The sequence below is a fragment of the Tinamus guttatus genome, unplaced genomic scaffold, assembly GCF_059628265.1.
Source record: "Tinamus guttatus ecotype Peru unplaced genomic scaffold, ASM5962826v1 Tinamus_guttatus_pri_ptg000050l, whole genome shotgun sequence".
Classification (NCBI taxonomy): domain Eukaryota; kingdom Metazoa; phylum Chordata; class Aves; order Tinamiformes; family Tinamidae; genus Tinamus; species Tinamus guttatus.
In genome coordinates, this window is record NW_028288584.1 from 100602 (window position 1) to 122686 (window position 22085).

The window sequence follows — 22085 nt, forward strand, 5'->3', positions numbered from 1 at the left end:
CTCCGCTGCCTCGGCGAGCGGGAGGCCCGAGCGGCGGCCCCTCGGCTCGGCCTGCGCGCACGGACACGCAGCGAGAGGCGCGGACGAGCCGCGCGCAGACGAACCCCAACACGCCCGGCTCCGCCGCCTCCGGCCTCCCGCCGCCAGCGCCGCTGACTCACACGGCGGCGGCGGCAGCGGCCGCTCGCTCTCCTTTCCCCCTTGCTCCCCTCGCGCGGCGCCTCCGCGTTACGGTGACCGCAGAAATACCCCAGCAAAACTTTTCTTCCCCGCGCCCGCCGCGGGAGCACAGCGCTACCTCCGCAGGGGACGCTGCACGGCGGCCAAGCGCGGAGGTCGCGTAACACCCCCCTTCCCCGGGGCCAGCGCGCGGCGGCGGGGTTTAATTTATTTACACTGATTTCGTGGCGGCGCAGGAGGTGCCAGCGCGCGGGACCAACAACAAAGCGCCCCGGCAGCACGCGGCGGAGCGGGGCAGCGCGCAGTGGCCGCGGGGGCCGCACTCACCTCCGGCCGAGCGGAGCGGAGCGGAGCGCGGCCTGGCCCCGGCGCCCCGCGCGAGCCGCCCGCAGCGCAGCGCAGCGCGGCCCCGCGCCCGGCGTGACCGCGCCGCTGACAGCGCGCCCCGCCCGCCGCCGCCATTGGCCCGCCGCCCCCGCCGCCGCGCCGCCATTGGCCCGCCGCCGGCACGCCCCGCCCCCGGCCGCGCCGGCGCCCCCGTCCCATTGGGTCACGGCGCCGTCGCTCCGAGCAGGGGGCGGGGCGCGGCGCGCCGTGGGGCCGGGCGGCGGCGGCTGTGGGGCAGGTGGGGAAGGTGCTGGAAGGCGCGGGCGGCCGCGACCTGACCTGGGTTTTGCTCTTTTCCCCTCCTTTTCCCCTCCTTTTCCCCTCCTTTTCCCCTCCTTTTTCCCATTTTTTCCTAATTTTCCTTTTTTACTTTTCTCCTTTTTTTTTCTTTTTTCCCTATTTTTGTTCTTCCCTTTTTCCTTTCTTTCATACTTTTTTCCTTTCCTCTTTTCCTTTCTTCTTTTTTCCTTTTTCCCTTTTCTTTCTTTTTTCCCTTTCTTTCCTTTTTCTTTTTCTTTCCTTTTCCTTTCCTTTTCCTTTCTTTTCCTTCCTTTTCTTCCCTCTTCCTCTCCCCTTCTCCCCTTCCCTCTCTCCTTTCCTTTTTTTTCCTTTTTCCTCTTTTTTCTTGTTTTTTCCTCTTTTTTCTTTTTTTTCCGTAGGCATGGTGGATACAGCAAACACACTATAGCTTGGATTGTTCTTGTTAAAAACTACATTTTTTCACCATAAAGTAAAATTTTCCAACTAAGAGACTTCTCAGTGCCAAATTAACACATCTGCGTGACAGTGGTTAAAATGAAGTTAAAATGGATTTAAAGAATAGCTGGAGAAATGCTGGGAGCACCAAGTGCTCTGTGCAGACATTAAGTGATGTATTACTTACATGGTTTGTTTTTTGAGCCTTTTTGTGTGGTAGAATTCCGATCAATAACTACCCTGTTGTATTGCTGCTTATCCATGTTATATGCTACTTATGCTCATTCTGTATTTTTTTTTCCATGATTTTTTTTTTTCCGCTTGCCACCGGCTTTGTCTTGTGAGCTAAATATTGAGTACCAAAAATGCAGAAAGAGAGTGCTCAAGAGTCAGTGTTGACACTGGACAGTTCCCAGTACCAGGTAATGCGTTGTTGTTGTTGTCGTTTTTCCTAAGGCTACATATTGAGTTCACCAAAGCACTTAGGAGCAAAATTGAAGAAAGTGGTGAATACATCCTAGATACGAATATATACAATCTGTCCGCCAGAAAGAGCCAATTAAAACTGGTCGAGACAACGATACTTAATCTGCAAATGATCTAGAGTTCTGCTTTTGCCTTTGCATCTTAAACCATAGCTTTAAAGCCTGTCTTTAAATCTGGAGAAAGGAAGGCAGCAAGCGTTCTGGAGGAAGGGTGATATAGGTGAGAGGGGTTGTTTTTTTGTGTGATAACTCTCTCTTTTTGTACCATAACTCTCATAAAGTCAGAGAGGAGAGAAACAAGGGGGACGGTTACTCACCAGACAGCTCGCTTGCTGCTTGGGCCCTGCAGGACTCCAACCAAACGGATGTTCCCTTTGGTAGGAAGGACACAGAGAGAAAATAGCCTGGGTGCTGCCATCAGCAGTGCAATTGAACGGGAAATTTTCAGAATAGGTAAAAGTAGCACCATGTGAAGAGGCAGAAAGGAGCAACTTCTAGTGTCTCTGACAGTTCCTGGCAAGGTCTGGTTCCTTAACTTGACTGGGCAGTGAAAATGGGCTTGCACTAAAACACTGCAGGAGCATGACTGCTTGGTTGGGTTTATATATATATATACACACATATATATCTACAGGAAAGGGATAGATGAGTGAACTTAAGACTTGGCTTAGGAAAATGGGTAGCATTTCTGATTATGCCGACTGCTGCTCTGAGTGAAAAAGAAGAGGAAGAGCATACCTACTTGTTTGGACTAAGTCATGCAAGCTCTCGAAGATGAAAATGTGGGGAAGACAACACAGTTCAGATCTGCAGAGACAGGAGTTCACTGAGATCATGATCTGCTGGGGAGATGGGACTGACCTCCATCAGGACGCCTGTAGTAAAGTGGAAATGTCTTATCATTTAAATCAAGAAAGTTCACGTGGCTTAGTTACTCAAGGCAGTAGACATCGAGATCAGAAACCCTGGAAAGTATCCGTTTTCCAGATAAATTCTGCAAAAGTCTTCTCATGCTCTTTACATCATACATCAGGAAGAGTGTGCTTTTTTCTTTCGTAAAGTAAATGCATCCTAAAGTGCAGATATTCCTACCTACTCATCGTTCTGTGGATCTCTAATGTGTAATATTATGAGTTTGACAGACTGCATTGAAAGGGTGGATGACAGTTTGCAACAGTGCAGCTGAGTGGTGTACAGCAGGTCATGATTTCCACCCTCCCCCCATAAATTGTAATAGTTTTGATGTAACATTTCTGCTTTAAAATGACATTTGTAATGTGTACTGTTGCCTTTGTGTTTGGAACACCTTGGTCTTCTTTTTTCTTTTCACTTTTTTTTATTTTCCTAAAGACAAACACATCTGGCTTTCCTTGTGGGTTTAAGAATACGGATTCTTCCAAAGGAGCTGATTTGCTGTAAACTCTCAAGGTGTGTTTATGTGAGTGTGATGACCAAAAAATAATATTCTGCTTTTGTACTGTGCAAAATTGCAGAGCTGGATTTGATCTCTCGTTCTAAGGGAGAGAAGAAGAAATTGTTTTGTCGATCATATTTTTCTCCTTTTTGTTTTTCAGGCTGCTGTTTTGCTGCCTAATCAGGTGGTCCCAGTCCTATGTATGTGTTTTTCCAAAAGTATCACTTTATATTTGTTTTTATTGAATTTCACCTTAGTTTCAGAGCCTCTCTGCAATTTTTCAACATTATTTTTCAGTTCTAATCCTCCCCCCTAGAGTGTTTGCCAAAACCCGTTAGTTCTGTGTCATTAAAAACAAGATTGACTAGAAGCACACCCCAAATGGATTTTTCTAGGACTCTTTTTGAAATATCCTCAGTTATTGAGGATTCCTGCATACCCGACAGTTTTGGTTTTAGCAGCCAGTTATCTTTTCTTATGTTTTCAGAATTATCCACCATTTCCACGTTGGGAATATTTCTGACCCCTAAATCTTCACTGGAAATGGTCAAACAATTTCTACTCTGCAGAGTAAATACAGGATTTATTGGAAGGTTCTTTAAATATCTTCTCAAACTGCATTCACTAACGCAACTTGTATTTTTGCTAAACATGCATTTTATCTCACTTCATAGCATCAATGATGGGACATCCTTGTCCTAGCATTCTGCAAAAAACCTAATCACAGGCAGAACCAAATCTGAATCTTGCTGTCTGAAGAAAAAATGCATTGATATTTTTCTTTTTTTTTCCTTTGGTCTCCTCCCCTGTTTTCACTTACTATTATGAAATGCTGTGATGTGCTTCATGTGTACTCAGGAGTGAGACTAAGAAGTGACAAAACCACAAACAAGCGTCTGGTTGCATCAGTACATTTCCAATGTCTTCCTTGAGAGTAGGATATATTTACATTTTGCATGTCCTGGCGCTTTTTTATTATTATTTATTTTGCCTGATTCAATAGAGGATAGCAAACAAAATATAAGATTTATCAGATAAGACTTAAGAGTATGTTATAGGTCAACCAAATTAAAAAACTATTTTACAACAAGTAGCAGAAATGTGCTTATTTGAGACTCCCTCCTACCTGAAGCTAGAACATCTGAGTTCTAGCCAAGTACAGAATTAAGCAGATTTTTCGTTAACTTTCATATCTCAAAATACATTTTTACCAAAAGTCATCCCAATGGAGTATGATAATAATTAAAATCAATATGAAAAAGGGAGGTGGGGAAAGGGGTCCTTTCAAACGTGGATGTTGTCACGTGTCTTTCACTGCATTCGCAACAGCCACTGATCTGCCAATGGAGCAGTTTGTAGGATCAGTCCTGAATGCCAGGGATTCAGGAAAATCGGATCAATTTTATCTGATAATGTAAATAGTGTGAGTCAGCCCAGCAGATGTTGCCATTGCAGACTCCATTTTCAGGCCAACATAGAGAACTTGGAGCTGTCCTAACAAGAAAGGTGGCAATGAGGGATAAATCAGGGAACCCTGTGAGTTGTTCGACCTTTATGCATGTATCCTGTGTATCAAGGCAGATTCTGCCACTGTAGCTTGTATGGGGTTTTTTATGTTGATTCACAAGGGTTTTTTTTTTATGCTAATTCACAACTTTCCCTTCTCTGTCTCTGACAATAAGATAGAACCTGTTCAGCCTTCACCATTTGGTCTATGCTTGTTAAAACTCCATAAACTTAAAAACACTTGAGAAGTGCTATTTTAATACAAGATATTTTGGTCTCCATGACTAACCTGCTTGTACAAATCATTATGATGTGCTTGAAAGCTTGAAGGTGGGATGTTGATGGTTTGTCTTGCAAAACAACCGCAAGTCAGAAAACTAAGGGCAAATAGCTGAGGGTAGAGAAAGTTCTCCAAACAGATGTAGCTATGTGTTGCCTTCAAATCTGAGGAAAGCTGATGTTTTGTTTTGTTCTGTTTTTCATTCCAGGGACTAGATCACTGCTTCTGAACCAAAGCTCTAGAGCAAAGCTCTAGCCCTCACAGGGCTTCGTGCATGTCTGGGGATGTACAACAAGCCAAGATATCCTAGCAAGGATGTGGAAGGGCTGCTCTTTCTGAGGATCAATTAGACTTATGAGATCCTGCTGACGGACTTAAATAGGTGTCTTGCTGAGCGTGCGATGGACCTGGATGTATGTGATGGAGACTTAGAAAAACGAATAGGCACAACAGTTTTATAGCTAAAAAATAGTCTTCTGAAAAGCATAAAAGAGCGGTGCTGCCAGGCGCGAAGATGAAGTTGTTTTATTGCCCATTTCACAAAGCCCCTCTGCTCTTTGTTGAGCTGGAAACGAAACCTGCCAAAGAGACTTGGCACCACGGTGGCTGGGACGCTCCGTTGTCGCGGCTGGCAGGAGGCAGAACAGTCTGTGTGTTGGGGAAGTCTTCAACTGCTGCCGCTGTTTGCAGCAATGTCTGTGCGCCAGAGTCCTATATCTCCTTCCAGGCACTTCTTAATCCTCAGGTAATATATATGAGAAGGCATTTCATTATATCAATGAAAGCATTGGCCGCTGGTCCACCTTTATTTTTTCTCCCACAGAGAATTGCCAGAGCTATATTTTAAAAGAAAAAAAATCTTATTAGTACAGTTACAACAGCCAATTATTATGCTTGTGGAGAACAGGGGAGCAGAACTGGATTCTGGTTTTGAGTAACTTGAAAATGACCCATGTCTAATTAAAAAGAAAAAGATAAAAAAAGAACTACAGGTGCTCAGTTTTGTGTAACAGGCTGGACTAGAATAAAACATTCATGGTGTTCAACTACTTCAATTAGAAACAGATAAGAAACAGGATTTGGGGTTTGTTTCTTTCACTTCCTTTTGGCTGCATAAAGCAGATGTAGTTAATGAAACTTCCTTAATTTCTGACTGTTTTCCATTTCTTGAAAAAGCCTAGGCCTCCTGTCTCTAACGGCCTGAAGAATGATTTTTGTATGTATATACTATGAAAAACTGTGTAGAATGGCCTGCTTCAGCAGCAGCTTGAGGTCTGGACACTCAAAGAAATTGCTATCATTTTATGAGCAAACATTGCCTCTGCATAAGTATGCTCTGAGTTTTGGGTTCAGACGTGTCCATTCTGTGATTCACTTTTAATGTTACTGCAGGTAGCACACCAGCTGCTAAGCAGCACAGGTAGGTGATTGTGTCAAACTTCACAATTAGTTCAGAGTCTTCGAAAAAGCAAAGAGAAGCTGCATTTTTACAGTGACCTTCCATTAAGGTTCAATGCACTAGATGCACTGAAAGTAAATTAGGAAGTAAGAGGACACATTTTTGAGTGGGTAGATGTAAGCAGTCTGCAATGAAGCGGTGCAAAGGCAGCTCTCCCTACATTAGCTGAAGATATAAGATGATATATAGAACACAAGTGGAAAACAGTACTAACGTGTTTTGAGAGACTCCCAACAACAAGGGACTGTCACCAGTTACAGAAAACAACCTAATACAACCCTGTCTTTATCATGAGTAATGACAAAGTGAAGTGTGATTAGTGAGACCAGTGACAGTGCATCTGGAGTGCCTGAGGTAGGCATAGAAGATACAGAAATCTCCAGAAATCTCTCCTTCACACTATTTGTTATCTTGCACCATAGTAAATAGGTGAAGCTATTTTGTACTTAAAGACGGGTGGTAAGTAATGTTAATTAATAAATTAGGATTTGTGATCCTCACCTTCTCTTCCTGCTTGGCAGGGAGTGATAAGGGCAGTTGCAGCAGGAAAAAAATAAAAGATTCGGGTCTGTGGTTAGAAGAACATTTCTCTTCCCTCTTTCAGCTTTCTCCTTCCTGCCCCCACTGACATCCCGCGCAGCAGGCTGGTGAGAAGGACGAAGTTCACAACATCCTCTGTTGTGCATGAAGGGTTGTGCAAGACAGCCAGGAGCAGGAGGAGATTTATCTACCCTTGTTGCTGGTATCTGTTTCTCCTGCCATCTTGCATCCCTCAGAGTTTTCCGCAGCAGCGAGAGTTATGCAAGTAGGAGGTGAAAACTGACTCTTCAGGTTACATAGGTTGCTGAAGCAGCCGATTCCTGCCTTATTATCATAGACAAAGTAAATAGGCAGCTGCCTTGAGCTGCTGCTTGTTTTGCCTAAGCCAAAAAAGCTAGTTTTGTTCACCTTTGAACAGACCGAATCCTAGAGCCAAGGAAAGAGCTAAATTCAGAGTAATTCAAAAGAAAAGAGAACCTGCAGCCATCAGTGCTTCTGAAAACTGTGTATGAGAGACTTTCACAAGCCATCCCCGAGAGCTCAGATCGTCACGTAGGATGTATTGCAGCTGAAAAAAATGAAACCTGGCAGCATGTTAGATTCTGAAACCATCCCAAAAGTTAAATGGAAGTTCCCCATTTGAAAATGAATTGGCTGCTGGACTAACCTGAAGCCACTTATGCTCTTCAGCGAGTTGTCTTGTGCAGCAGAGCCATAAACCTGCATTTGGCACCACCTAAAGGATTTTGGGAGGTAGGGATCTGCCCACATCTGCAAAGACAACAGCAGCAAAACATGTCAGTCAGTGAACAACTTGGCAGTAAAACTGCTAACAAGCTCACAGAGTCGCCAGGAACAACCCGAATACACTGGAGAGAGCGTGTCCCACTGCTGTGTAATCATCACCCACTGCAGAAAAACATCCCGCAGACGTGTTTGTGTCTCTGGCAACTCCAGTGAGGTTTCCTTGAGACCTCCTCTCCTCTCCTCTCCTCTCCTCTCCTCTCCTCTCCTCTCCTCTCCTCTCCTCTCCTCTCCTCTCCTCTCCTCTCCTCTCCTCTCCTCTCCTCTCCTCTCCTCTCCTCTCCTCTCCTCTCCTCTCCTCTCCTCTCCTCTCCTCTCCTCTCCTCTCCTCTCCTCTCCTCTCCTCTCCTCTCCTCTCCTCTCCTCTCCTCTCCTCTCCTCTCCTCTCCCTTCATATGCACTTGATGCCCATTAGTTGGCTTCTCTGCTCTTAGCCACTGTGTATCATGCATTTAAGAGAAAGCAAAGATTTTGTTCCTCTTTTGGAGGAAAGAAGAAAGACAATGAGGATGATGAGAGGAATTAAGAACAAAAGAAGCCATATAGAGACTAAAAGTATTGGAGTTAGCAGCAATCATTGGGAGAAATTCTGGTGAAGGAAGGAAAAAGAAAGGTTCCTGGTAGCTAGAGGGAAGAGCATCCAACTGAGCCAGTGCTTTTGTCTCCTCATAGCTATTACTGCTTTTGCTGGCATCTGGTGTAGTAATACTTAGAATTCTATGCATTGCTTCATCTTTTAGGTGCTTTTTGGTACATCCTGCATAAGTGGCTTCATGGGGAGGCTCTTATAACTGTATCGGATAGAGCATCACCTGAGGGATAAAATGAATTTCACAGAGTGTGTAAATAAGAAACCCTCTTGACGTACTGCCTTTGTTGCTTTCTGTTACTATTAAGAGCAATGGTAGCTAATTTCAGGAAAAAGGAACACAGCAGGGATTCTGGAGAATTTACAGACGTCTGCAGAATTTACAGATAGACTGAGACGTGGGGAAATAAGCCTTCAGAGAAGGTCTCAGATTTGAATCAATAAGAAAGCGCTGTTTTTCAAGCATGTTAGTTCAAGTTACAGCTGGATTGTTTCTTCCATATTACAGGGTAGTCTTGTTCAGGAACCATCCTGGCTTTCACTGGACACTGAAGAGCAGAAAACTGGTGGAGAAAGTGACTGTGACCATCAACCCTACGAGGCACTGGCGTCAGCAGTGGCAGTCTGCAAACAGGCCGAGTTTGTCTAGTCCCAGCACCGGGTTTCCTGCCTGGCACACCTGCCTTACGGAGCCGTTTTCACACACGGTGGTGGAATTTTTGGCTCAGCAGGTCCACAGAGGTAATTTTCCACCGCCCTTCTCCAGTATTTCGATATGTTTGTGAGTGTATTATAGATACTAACGCTCGCATGTTACCTGTGTAGTTTGGCCGAGCACCCCAAATGCTGCAAGGTAGGTGTCCCTCAGTTTAAAAGCACGATGAAAGTAAATAACTTCCCTAAAAGAAATAGTAATCTAGTAGCAAACATGTGGGTAGCACACAAAGGTTAATTCTTTATTCTGCGATCCCGTTGGTGGAAATGTTGAATCTTTGATATTGTGAATTCTCCCTCTCAGTTCCTAGAATTGTATGAATTACTTGATGGGAAGAAAAAAGACATCTTTTGGGGATTCTGTAATAAAACTGCTTCAAACAAGTGAACAAAAGTTATCACCGGTATGTTTAAACACCTGTGTTTTTAAATTCTATTATCATTTAATAAAAATATCTTTAAAAAACAAGCCTTCTGAGATAAAAGTGAAAATAAACAGGTGGCTTATGTTATCCTTGAAGCAATTTGCTGTGTAACTTTGTAGAAGCGTAATGGTTTGTAGGAGGATGTCCTTTATCTTCAAATACAAATAGTGCTCTATAAACATGTTCAAATGGCTGTGCACAGAACAGCTTTGTTTATGCCTAGAACCTACTCGAGATGGGCTCTATGTAGCCGGAATACAAACCTCATGCTACAACAGCAGTATTATGCAATAAACGTCTCCAAAGGTTTGTTAAGGTACCTTGCAATTTTCTTTCCAATGCCATGGGATTTTCACTGTCTGTCTGAATGTAGATTTCTTGCATTACAAAGTTCTAGTGGTCCCATCTCCGAACTACACTGCCAATCTGCTGCAGCAACAAGCTGTGTCCGTTTGGCTTTCCATTTGGACTGCTGATTAGATCAATCTGTGACTATGCGTCCAGTTCCAGAAAAGCCATTTCTACTCCCCATTTGGTACCTCTCACTGTCACTCGTGACTCACTCTCTTCAAGCTGTCACAACTGCTTTTGGCCAAATCTCAGCCTGAAAAGAAGGGACCAAACAGTGGCTGAGTCACCCCTGTTTCGTGCCAGCGAGCGGCTCGCTTGACGATGGGCCACCTGCTCCAGATTTATGTCATTTACACCATAGCAGGGAGCTGCTCCGCCGGGCCGGAGCGCGGGGAGCGCGAGCTGTAGTCAAGGATACCTGCACAGCGCCGGGAGCTGCCGCAAAGAGGCTTAACGAGAGACGCCGGGAAGGGCAGACTGGAGGGAAGACGGGGGGATAACAGAGGCAAGGAGCCAATTTCTGATCTCAGTATCGCTGATGTCACCAAAGTCTGGTCCGTGGTGTGCCGGGGAAAGGAGAGGAGAAGCAGGTCAGAGGCCAAGGCAACGCAAGAGTCGAGGTGACAGAGAGGAGATAATTAATGATGTCTCAACCATAACCCTCACGAGCGCTCTCCTTTAACACTTCTAATGCCTCTTACTCAGCCAAGAGCACAAAATTAATAAAAGCCTTTCCAGGAGGGGATGGGCTTGCCTGTCATAGCAACCATAGCAGTGATTTTTACTGACAACACACTCAGCTGCAGGCCCATCTGAAGAGCAGCATGCACAGATGTAATATAGAGGAAAAGAAGAATTTAAATCTCCTCATGCTTAGGCCGAAATCTTATAGCAACAGACTGCTTTATACTTACTTTCTAGTACTTCCTTGTCACTCTGTAAGCATTTCCAAGCTTGTATAATTTGCTTGTACATTAAACCAAATGAATATCAACAACCAGTTTAAAAACACTTTTTTTGCAAAGTTTCCTCTTTGTTTTAGAGAGCATTCTTCTCAAAAAAAGAAAGAAAGACACCTGAGCTTCCTGAAATACCGTCTTCGGAAAATGCTCATTTGATGCAACTCTGCTGGCAAATCAAAACAGAGCAAAATATAATACAATCCTTTAGACAAGCATTGTCTAAAGGATTTTCTTAGTTATATCACCAGCCTACTTTTCGTTTATTAGTTGAGATAAATAATGAAAAGTATGCTTGAGCAACCCCTCATCTAACTCCAGATATCTGCAAGCTAAAAGAAAAGGTGTCCTTTTTTAGGAATTGTTTGCCCATGTTGACTGAATTCCAAGTACTTTTACTTTGTGGATTTGCCACAGCCAAATTACGTGGGCAGGTTAACCTGCAGTCATACAGCCAAGGAACAGCCAGTTCTGGGCATCTAAATATAGCTAAAACAAATGCCACTCAATATTAAAACCATACGTTAATTATTACCTTTCACTAGGAAGAACTATTAGTTTTAGAAACTAAAGTAGTTTCTAAAACAAGGTATTTCTTGTCAGACATATGATCAGCCATCCTATATTCAGAGGTGTTGTGGCCAGAAAGGAGGCAGATACTTGTAGGTCTGACCTGCAGGTCTGACCTAACAACAAAATGTGCTACAACGTTGTTTTTCTGATGACTGTATTAAACACCTGCTTTAGTTTTTGCAGGTGACTCTTCAGCTGATTCCCAATAAAAAGAACGGCCTTTCAGAGCTGGTTGTACAAACTGACCCATGAATTGCCAGCATTTGTAGACTCTTAATACCAGAGAGTGCTTAAGAGATGTATATTAATGACGTAAGGCCATGATTGCCAAGCGGCTTTGATTCTGACAAGTGCGTTGAGAATTCCACTTTGGTTGCTGACATTTACATGGTGTTCCTTTGAGAACGCTCCCCTGACACACAGATTGCAAGCAGGAATTATGAGGATGGATAAGGAGCTCTCAGGAAACGAGGGGACACCTTTTGTCATGAGTGAGAACAGGAATAATGGTACTATTGACATCATGGTGGGTTTGGCCTATGATGTGGCAGATTTATTTATTATATGTTATTGAAAGTACTCAAGTGCAAATAGACTTGCTGAATCTCACGCAGTAGAGAGACCTTGAGATCACTGACAAAAGTGTTTCGGCTGTGTATTCTGCAATGAAGAATGATGTCTAATGAATGTAAAGTATGTGCATCAGAAATTCATCAAGGACTGCCTACTCAGAGGCTGTGGTTGTGTTTGACCTGTTGGAAAGGATGGAATTTAGCACCACCCAAACAAATGTTTCTTTTCAAAAGATACCTGACATTCAGCTAAAGTCTGGCTATTCACAATACTCCCCGTTTGTTCATCTGCCTTCTATCTCACAATTTCTCTAGAAATAAGAATGAAGAAATCAATACTTCAGATCCCTCTTCCTAGCTGATAGATGCACTCATGGAGTAATCAGGATTCAGAACCTGTCGACAGGTCCAGGCAAGAAAGATGTGAGACTTCCCACAGGCAGGGATAGTTGGGGACTGGCTTATTGAGCACAATCAGACAACACATAGGAAATTGCTGGGGAAACCTCCTATGATTTCTTGGCAAAGTTATGGAAGATCTTGTTTTTCTCCTTTGCTTTCATAAATAAGACTGATGTAAAAAGCAATCTCTTTATGCAGCTGGAATAAAAGCTCAATATTCTTTTAAAATACACAGATATGATCTGAGGAACTGCGTATAATTAACATGCTATAGGAAGAGATGTCAATCTTCCTGTGATTATCCTATCTAATCATAAAATAATCAATTTTATATTTAACTTATTATTTTCAGTATGAGTTTTTGACTGATTTATTTTTAGTTCAGTCAGCTACTCATCTACTGTAATTGAAACAGTTCTGAGTAATATGCTAAAATATTCGGAAAAAAACATTGGAATTTAGAAGAAGTACTGCCTATTTTAACCTGCCTATTTTGATCTTCAAAAAAATTGAAAGAAGAAAATCAGGTAGCTACATTTTTAATGCAAACATGCAACCAGTTAAGTCGAAGGTGCCTCTCATACATGATGGGTACTTGTATAGATTTTGACATCTTCAGAAACTGTATTTATGTATCAAATATTAATAGCTGACCTGTAAGCCCCTTTTCATTTATGGTACCTTCACCTTATGAAAGCTGTGGATGGAAGCACAAGTTGCTTGCTTCAGATTATTTCAGATTTTTGGCTGCCTGTGATACTCTGCATATTGTTGAGGTGATATAGGGCAAAGCACTGGTGAAATAGAACTACTGTTGATTTTTCACAGAATCACGGAGTGGTTGAGTTTGGTAGGGACCTCTAGAGATCATCTAGTCCAACCCCCTGCTTCAGGGGCACCTAGAGCACCCAGGCGGGTTTGGAAGGTCTCCAGAGAAGGAGACTCCACAGCCTCTCTGGGCAGCCTGTTCCAGGGCTCTGTCACCCTCACAGGAAAGAAGCTCTTCCTCACATGGAGGTGGAACTGCCTGTGTTTCGACTTGTACCCATTACTCCTGGTCACTGGCCACTACCAAGAAGAGCTTGGCTCCATATTCACCACTCAGGTGCTTGAACGTGTTGATCAGATCTCTCAATCTTCTCTTCTCCAGGCTAAACAGGCCCAGCTCGTTTAGTCTTTCCTGATACAACAGACGCTCCGGTTCCTTAATCACCTTCGTGGCTCTCCGCTGGCTCCTCTCTAGAAGCTCCATGTCCTTCTTGTCCTGGGGAGCCCATAACTGCACCCAACACTCCAGGTATGGCCTTGTCAGAGCTGAGGACAGGGGCAGGATCCCCTCCCTCGCTCTGCTGACAACACTCCTGATGCAGGCCAGGATCCCATTGGTCTACTTGGCCTCAAGGGCACATTGCTGCCTCATGGTTAACTTGTTGTCAATCAGGACTCCCAAATCCCTCTTTATGGAGCTGCTTTCCAGCAGATCAACCCCTAATCTGTCCTGGTGTCTGGGGTTATTGCTCCACAGGTGCAGGACCCTGTACTTGTACTTGCTGAACCTCATCAAGTTCCTCTCTGCCAACTCTCCAACCTGTCTAGGTCCCTCTGAATGGCAGCACAGCCCTCAGGAGTGTCGGCCACTCCTCCCAGTTTGGTGTCATCTGCAAACTTGCTGAGGGCGCACTCTATGCCCTTGCCCAAGTCACTGATAAACAAGTTGAAGAGCACCAGGCCAGTACTGACCGTTGTGGGGCACCACTGGCCACAGGCCTCCAATCAGACTTGATCCCGTTTATCACCAGCCTCTGGGCTCTGCCATCCAGCCAGTCCTCAATCTACCTCACTGTCCATTTGTCCAGTCCACACTTCTAGAGCTTTCCTATGAGGATATTACAGGAGATGGTCTCGAAAACCTTGCTGAAGTCAAGGTAGACAACATCCATGACTCTCCCATCATCCATCCATGCCGCATCTGGGGTATTATGTCCAGTTCTGGGCCCCACAGTACAACAGGGATGTGGAGCTGCTGGAGAGAGTCCAGCGCAGGGCTAAAAGGATGATCAGGGACCTGGAACATCTGCCCTATGAGGAGAGACTGAGGGAGCTGGGCCTGTTCAGCCTGGGGAAGAGAAGGCTGAGAGGAGATCTAATCAGTGTCTATAGGTACTTCAAGGGACGCAGTGAGGAGGATGGTGCTGGCCTCTTTTCACTGGTGGCCACCGACAGAACTAGAGGTAATGGCCACAAACTGAAGCATCAAAAGTTCCACAGGAACTTAAGGAAAAATTTCTTAACAGTGAGGGTGACAGAGCATTGGAACAGGCTGCCCAAAGAGGTTGTGGAGTCTCCTTCTCTGGAGATCTTCAAAACCCGCTTAGACAGTCCTGTGCTCAAACCTTAAGCAATCTATGATTCTATTATTCTGATTCTATGATCCAGCCGGTCGCCTCATCATAGAAGGCTATCAGGTTCATCAAACACAACTTTCCCTTGGTGAATCCATGCTGACTACTCCTGATCACCTTCTTTTCCTTGACATACCTAGAGATGGTCTCTAGGATGAGCTGCCCCTTCACCTTTCCAGAGATGGGGGTGAGGCTGACCAGCCTGCAGTTTCCCGGCTCCTCCCTCTTGCCCTTTTTGAAGACTGGAGTGACGCTGGTTTCTTCCAGTCCCCTGGCACCTCTGGCACCCCCTGATGGAGAGCGGCTGAGCAATAACCCCTGCCAGTTCCCTCAGCAGCCTTGGGTGCATCCCATCTGGGCCCGTAGACTTAGGGGTATCCAGTTTGCCTAAAGAGGCCCTAACCCAAATCCTCCTCGACCAGCAGAAAGTCCTCCTCTCTCCTGGTTCCCTCTCTTGTCTCCGGGCTCTGTAGTTCATGGGGCCTGGCCTTAGTAGTAAAGACAGAAGCAAAGAAGGCATTTAGTAACTCTGCCTCTCTGCATCCTCCGCCACGAAGGCACCCTCCCCATTCAGCAGCAGACTAACATTTTCCCTAGCCTTCCTCTTGCTGCTGATGTATTTATAGAAGCCCTTCCTGTTGTCCCTGACATCTCTCGCTAACTCTAATTCCAGACGGGCCCTGGCCTTCCTTGCTGCACCCCTGCATTCTCTGACAGTGTTCCTATGCTCTTCCTGTATGGCCTGGCCCTTCTTCCACATTATGCATGTGCTCTTTTTCTCGTTAAGTTTACCCAACAGCTCCTTGCCCATCCACTCAGGCCTCCTGCCCTTCTAGCTTGAGTTCTTTCTTGTAGGAATGCACCGATCCTGAGCTTGGAGGAAGTGGTGTTTGAATACTAGCCAGCTCTCCTGGACCCCCTTTCCCTCTAAGATCCTAAGAGCCCAGGGGATTGCTCCAAGGAGCAAAGTTAGCTCTTTTGAAGTCCAGGGTTGCAATCCTACTTCTTGTCCAGCTTCCTCCTCGCAGGATCATGAATTCCAGCATCTCGTGGTTACTGCAGCTAAGTATTTTTCACAAACAATTATTTAAATAACTATTTAAAGCAAAAAATGCTTTGCAGATGGTGTAGGTAGTTTAACAAGTTCAGAGTTTGTCCAGAACCTGAAATTCCTATTTCTTCAAAGCTGGATTTGCACTCTTGTGTAAGAAATTGTAATATCTTGTGCTGTATTTTTCTCAAAGATTAAGGTTTTTCAACTTTGAGGTATAAACTACACTTCCCAGCACTACTAGAGATACAGATCTCTATCTATGCTATTTTTATCTACTCTCGGTCCCTTAGTATTTTCCCCATAACTTTTTCCTAAGCATTTTGAGTGAATCAGAGAACTGAATGTGTCTGAAGTAGTAGGTCTTGGTCCATTATGAAATCTATGAAATTTATCTCCTTTTTTCTGATGAACCTGCTATTGCACAGGAAAAAGAAGTTTTTGTAGCTGCATACTTTTTTTTTTTTTTGAAGCTTTAGGGCTGGTGTGATCATGGCAAAGAATATTAATTTGCATAAGACTTTGGTTAATGGCACTGGGACCTATCTGAATACAGTTTGCTCTGTAGGAATCTATGAAAAAAGAAAAAACAGCCATTTCTGCGGTGCTGAGGCTACGAGTCCCACAATTTCTGCTAGCAGATATGCACCTCCGTGGTTAGCATCTTTTCTGACAAATATGCAAAGCTCACTTAGTTTGGCAGGTGAGAATTAGGTGGCAAGTGTAGTTTAGGAAAATGTATATGAAAAATAAACTGAAAACCTAGCAATTGTCACCTCTGGGAGAATATTATAAAATGAGCCTGCTTGTGTCCAAGCACTTTGGTTGGTGAATTCTGAGGTACTACTGAGCATGGATAATTCTTATTTTCTTTTTGTTTAAATAACAGCAGAATGCATAATGAGTGAGCAATCAATCATTTTGGGGGTGTTTCTTGAAATATCCAAACACTGCTTCTTTGTTTGAGCATATGAAGCGTACGACACTCATTTTTTACATGAATATGTTGATGCCTGTATTTTTCTGGTCAGTATCACTTGCTTAAAGAATGTCTGTTAAGCTCTCTACTCCTAGAAGAGGAAACAGATTTTTTTAAATCTTTTTTTTCCTCCTTCTTGCTAGAAAAAGCATAGAACAGAGATTCAATTTAAGATTTTGGGTTCACAATAGCACAAAAATGCTAACAGTAAGTGTCTGACTGTTGCGGTGTCAAAGTTTGCTTTTTGTACACTAAGTGCTGCGCAGAGTAGAGAAGTGGCAGTATTTATACAGTGCATTTCTAATATTCCAGGCTGTGAACGCCAGAGCATCAAAAACCATCTGGTCCTGAAAGAAAGGAAGTGATACTGTGTTGTGAGCCTGAGTGAACACATGCTATTTTCTGAGAAAGTTGTCAGATGTATGGACGTGTGCTCAACAATAGCTAGTAAATTTAAATTAAGCCATCTTTTTAATATTCACATTCAAGATCACCGTTTTTTAGGAATGAAAACTATTAGTCATGAAAATATGTGGCCTTACATTCTTCTTCACCATGTGAGTTTTCTTGGCTAAAATAACAGTCCTAGGATGAAATTTTGCTATCAATGTGTCTTTGTGCACAGAAGTCGTATGACCACTGACTAGCTAGTGTTTTTTCACCCCAGTAACAGCTGGTACAGAGAATTCTAGAATTCAGTCTGATTCTAAAAAAAAAAAAAAGAACGAGTGTAGGGGGGAGGTAACGGAATCCTATTGCTTAAAAAGCAGAAACATCTGCTGGAGAAGTTAACAGCTTTTTGGCTGAGTTCAGCAGCCAGGCACCTTGTGGTTGATACGCTCTTCTCTCAGCAATTCAAAACAATGACTTTCCAGAAGACGAAAATGGTGAGGCCAAAGTTTCTTTTAAAAATTAGATATCTCTGCCAGCACTTAGCTGTTAGACTTATTGGTGCTGCTATCTCTCAGGCTTATTTGTAGGCACGTGACTAATGATTTTACACTTCTCCCCTTACATTTACATTATTTCTAATGTTTCCTTAAGTAACCCATTCATAAAAACTGACAAATCTTCCAAGTGACCTGTTTCACCTCAGCCACCAGAAAGATACTCAGAAGCTTAGCAGTAAAATTTCTTGGGAAGCTCTGGATTCGAAATTGAAGCTGACCAGAATTCATATGTCCACATTTTCAAGGGTAAATTAAGATTCCCTCCCCTGCCATGAGGTTATTTAAATTGAGCTAGGAAACTATGCAGAGGAAAACATACAGACTTTCATCTTATTTCCATTGTTTATGACAGATTAGGCTGTGCTTGGAGGAAGGAACACGCATAAACAAGTTGTAAGGTAAAATACTGGCAAGCCTGCAAGTGCCATAAATTGGGCATGCATCATGCTGAAAATCCTCCTTAGCAGGGAAAAATAATCCATGGAGGTTCTGCTCCCAGAGATGATGCATAAAACGGCTAAGCTTTTGACAGATTCAAGTGCAGAGCTTGTTAGACTTAATGGTAGTGGTAAGCAGGTCCCTAATGGTACTGGTAAGCAGCATTGGCCCCAGTGCCAGTCCTGGGGTTCACCACTAGTAGCTGGCCTCCAAGTGGACTTCATGATGCTGGTCACAACCTCCTAAGTCTATCGGTTTGGTCAATCTTCAGTCTACCTCACTGTCCACTTATCTACTCTGTACTTCATCAGCTTGTCTGTAAGGAAGTTATGAGAAAGAATGCTTGTTAGAGGCAAGATAAACAATATTCATGGATCTCTCCTAATCCATCAAGCCAGCCATCTTGCTGTAAAAGACTATGAGGTTGGTTAGGTGTTATTCCCCCGTCATAAATTCAAGATAAATATTCCCAATCACCCTCTTGTTCTTAACAATTTTGGAAATAGTTTCCAGGGTTAGTTACCCCACCACCTTCCCAGGCTGAGCAGCCTGAAGTTGCCCAGATCCTCCTTTCTGCCTTTCTTGAAGATAGGAGGTGGCATCTCCCAGTCACCATGACCTTTCAAGATTGGCCTTCCAGTCACATGACCACCACCCTTAACGCTTCGAAGTGTATCCTACCAGGTCCCACACACTCGTGTATATTACTTATTATTTCCTCAGGAAGTGACACAGTGCCTTCATCTCCAAAAGGACCCAACACTGTGGCTGTGCTAAAATTGTGCCTGGGTCCATTCCACTGTCATTGCATCATCCAGAATGAGAGTGACTGCAGTCATTTTCGTTCTTAAACATGACTAGTGGTCAGAGTAACAGCTGTCTTTTTTTGCAACAGCTCTTGCCCAGCAAACAAGAAACCAGCTTCTTAGTTTTCAGGAACTTCAGGAGGTTTGAAACGACAGGTTACAGAGGGCAGTTCAAATTCGCTCATTTTCTTTCTAGTCCAGTGCATACATGGTGTTAAACAGGACAGGCTTGGCAGTACTTGTGTAATCTCAGCTGGTCTGGGTTTGGTTTGCAGGCCTGCAGCAACAGGCTGCCTTGCCAGTGGTGCTCAGATACCATGGCAACTGCCAATTTATAAATAGACAGCGAGCAACCCAAACCCCTCAGCCATCCAGTTGCCCAGAGCTACTGAGATCTTGAAAATTTTGATAAATACTAGGTGCTACGTCAAGCTTTTGGGACTGTGTAAGCTACTGCAACTCCAATGACTTCAAAGGAGTTTGGCACACCGTCACCCTGACTGAAGTTGTTATTTCAGGTCAGTGGAATATTTCCTATCAAGTGCAAATTACTTAGGGAGAAGCTGTTGGGCAGAACTTAATTGGGCAAGTTAAAACTATTTGTCAGAGTTATGATAAGTGAACCGAAGACAGGATGCATATGTAACTTCAGTTTAATTAAGATGTTAAGGTTAGAAGTGGCTCCATTATGGTAAATCCTTATGGAGCCTGTCCATGAACCTACTCAGGAAAGCAGGCCAATGCCATACAAGAACAATATTTCCAAGCATTCTAAATTTGTTCACTGCAAAAACTGTGTATTTCGTAGTTACCACATAGACAGAGAAGAGGCTCTTTTGTGGGAGCAAATGTTTTCACAATGTTGCATACAAAAGCAGTGGAAATGTGGCTATGAATGACCTTGCTGAAAGGATTCATGCATCTGCCAGGTGGGCCAGAGTCAGGATTATCTAGCAGTGGATAGGTACTGATGTTAAGTGTTTTAACTGTAATTTATGTAAATATCCATTGTCAGGACAGCACGTTAGATGTGTGTTTCAAAACCCCTGAAATAGTGGAATTTAAACAGGTGCTGAAGTGCTTTTTTCCTGGGTCAGTTTCGTGCCGTAATACTCATATAAAATACGTGCAGTTGAACAGGTGGAGAGAATTCCCATGTTGCTTGGGGACCACCGAGGGTAAAGTAGTCCCTATAGTCTTTCACTTGTTTTTCGTTGTTTTTCATTATTTGATAGTGTTGACTGTTAAGACAGCCTTTAACCTGCGACTATCTTGACATAGGACCTGTCAAGAGAGATGAAGACCCCTCCATGGTCTTCAGTACAAACACACTTTGTCTCAAATCTGTCGTGTCCTCTTTCCCATCTATAAAAAGCTTTAATATCTTTCTGTGGTTTTCACATTTCACGAAAGAGTTATCTTCCTTGGTCAGAGAAGGATGAAAATGGGGGAAAATTTTAATAAGCATCATTTTGAATATCAAATATGCAGAATATTTACTTTGTTTATCTGGGGTACAAAATCATTTGCAGGAGGAAATGGTATGCCCCTGAAATGCTGTGAAGAAAGAAGGGAATGTTATTTGTAGAATGGTCCTTCCTGAAGGATGTGATCCTGCAATAAGAAGCTGTTCTGATGAACTTTTCTTAAAGCCAGAGCCACTCTGTTCTGCAGGACATGGCTACAATGTCAAGAACTGTACTTGCTAAGGATTAAATACAGGATTAAATACACTGCTAAGGAAAATGTATCCTTGGTACAACTGTGCCCCTTGCCAGGCAGAACTCAGTGTACATGCTTAATTTCATAAATCTAACCACTGATTTCTACTCCTGTGCTTGAAGTTACTAAAGGAAAATTGTCTGTTGAAAAGAGGCCTCAAAAAAGAGATGAACATTAAACCTTCTGAGGAAAAGGATGGTAGGGAGAAACTCTGTAATATTCAACTGAAACAAACAAGAAAATCTTAGTTTGTGTATCTACAGAACTACTTTTGTACTGATGTTTTCCAATCAGCTTTTTTTATCCAGTGATCAGTACCAATTTTACCTTTTTTTTTCTTCAGAAAAGAGCTTGCTTGAAACCTTGTCTATTGAGTCATTGCTATCATCTGTCACTGTAGTGGTTTTTTTTTTTTAATTATTATATGTCTAACAGATTGCTATCTTGAAAGGCACCAAGATATCCACATTATTAGAGTCTTTGAATATTTACTTCCTCTTTGATAGAGAAAACGTGTATCAGCATCAGTGGATACAACTAACTTAGCTTTAAGTAAAATATTTTTGATGTAATTTATTAAAGACTCAAGCACTAAATTTGATCAAATTATGAAATGTAGCTACGTGCTACCAGTTCTGGAGAGAAGCCAAACCACAGTGCAATCCTACCTTAATAAAGCACTGTTTAAAGAAGCATTTCCTATTAAGTGCTTACCTTGTTGTGATACACGCTTGGCAATTAACACTTTACCGTGAGTGTACTCTGTCACAGGGAACACTAAAATTTAACTGTTTTCTCCCCGGAAAAGCTGGGAAATCACATCACCTCTGTCGTCCTTGAATTAATGTGCTCTGCTCCATGTTCTGTCAAACCAGCATGTGAAGGCTGGTAACACTGGGTTGTCTCTGTGTGGTAAATACACGTTTCCACATGCTCAAAGATGGAATATGAATAGCTTAGGTCTGCAGAAAATGAGTATGGGAAATGCCTCTTTGTGGCTGAAGACATTTGTTGGTTAATACCGGTGACTATTTTGATGTGGTGGAGTGCAGTTACTCAGACTGCCACTTATCAGACAGTATTAGAAATAATCCTAGGACTCTGTGCAGCTGAATGGAGATAAATAAATTACAGTCCTACGTGAGTTATGTTGCATGATTTTTTTTGCAATAGATCAGCTGAGGCACTTGTGTCCAATCTGTGCCCATTCATGAGAGTTTCCAACTTGGAATTCACCCCCCAGGCATGGTGGCCGGTAAGTACAGATTCAGGTCTTTTTTATTACTCCCTTTCTGCCACTGCCACTTCCAGCATGGCAGGGTTTTTACCAGTCACTCTTTATAAAACACCTTGAACTAGAAACACAAATTGCAGCTTCAAATCCCTCTTTATTGAAAGCAA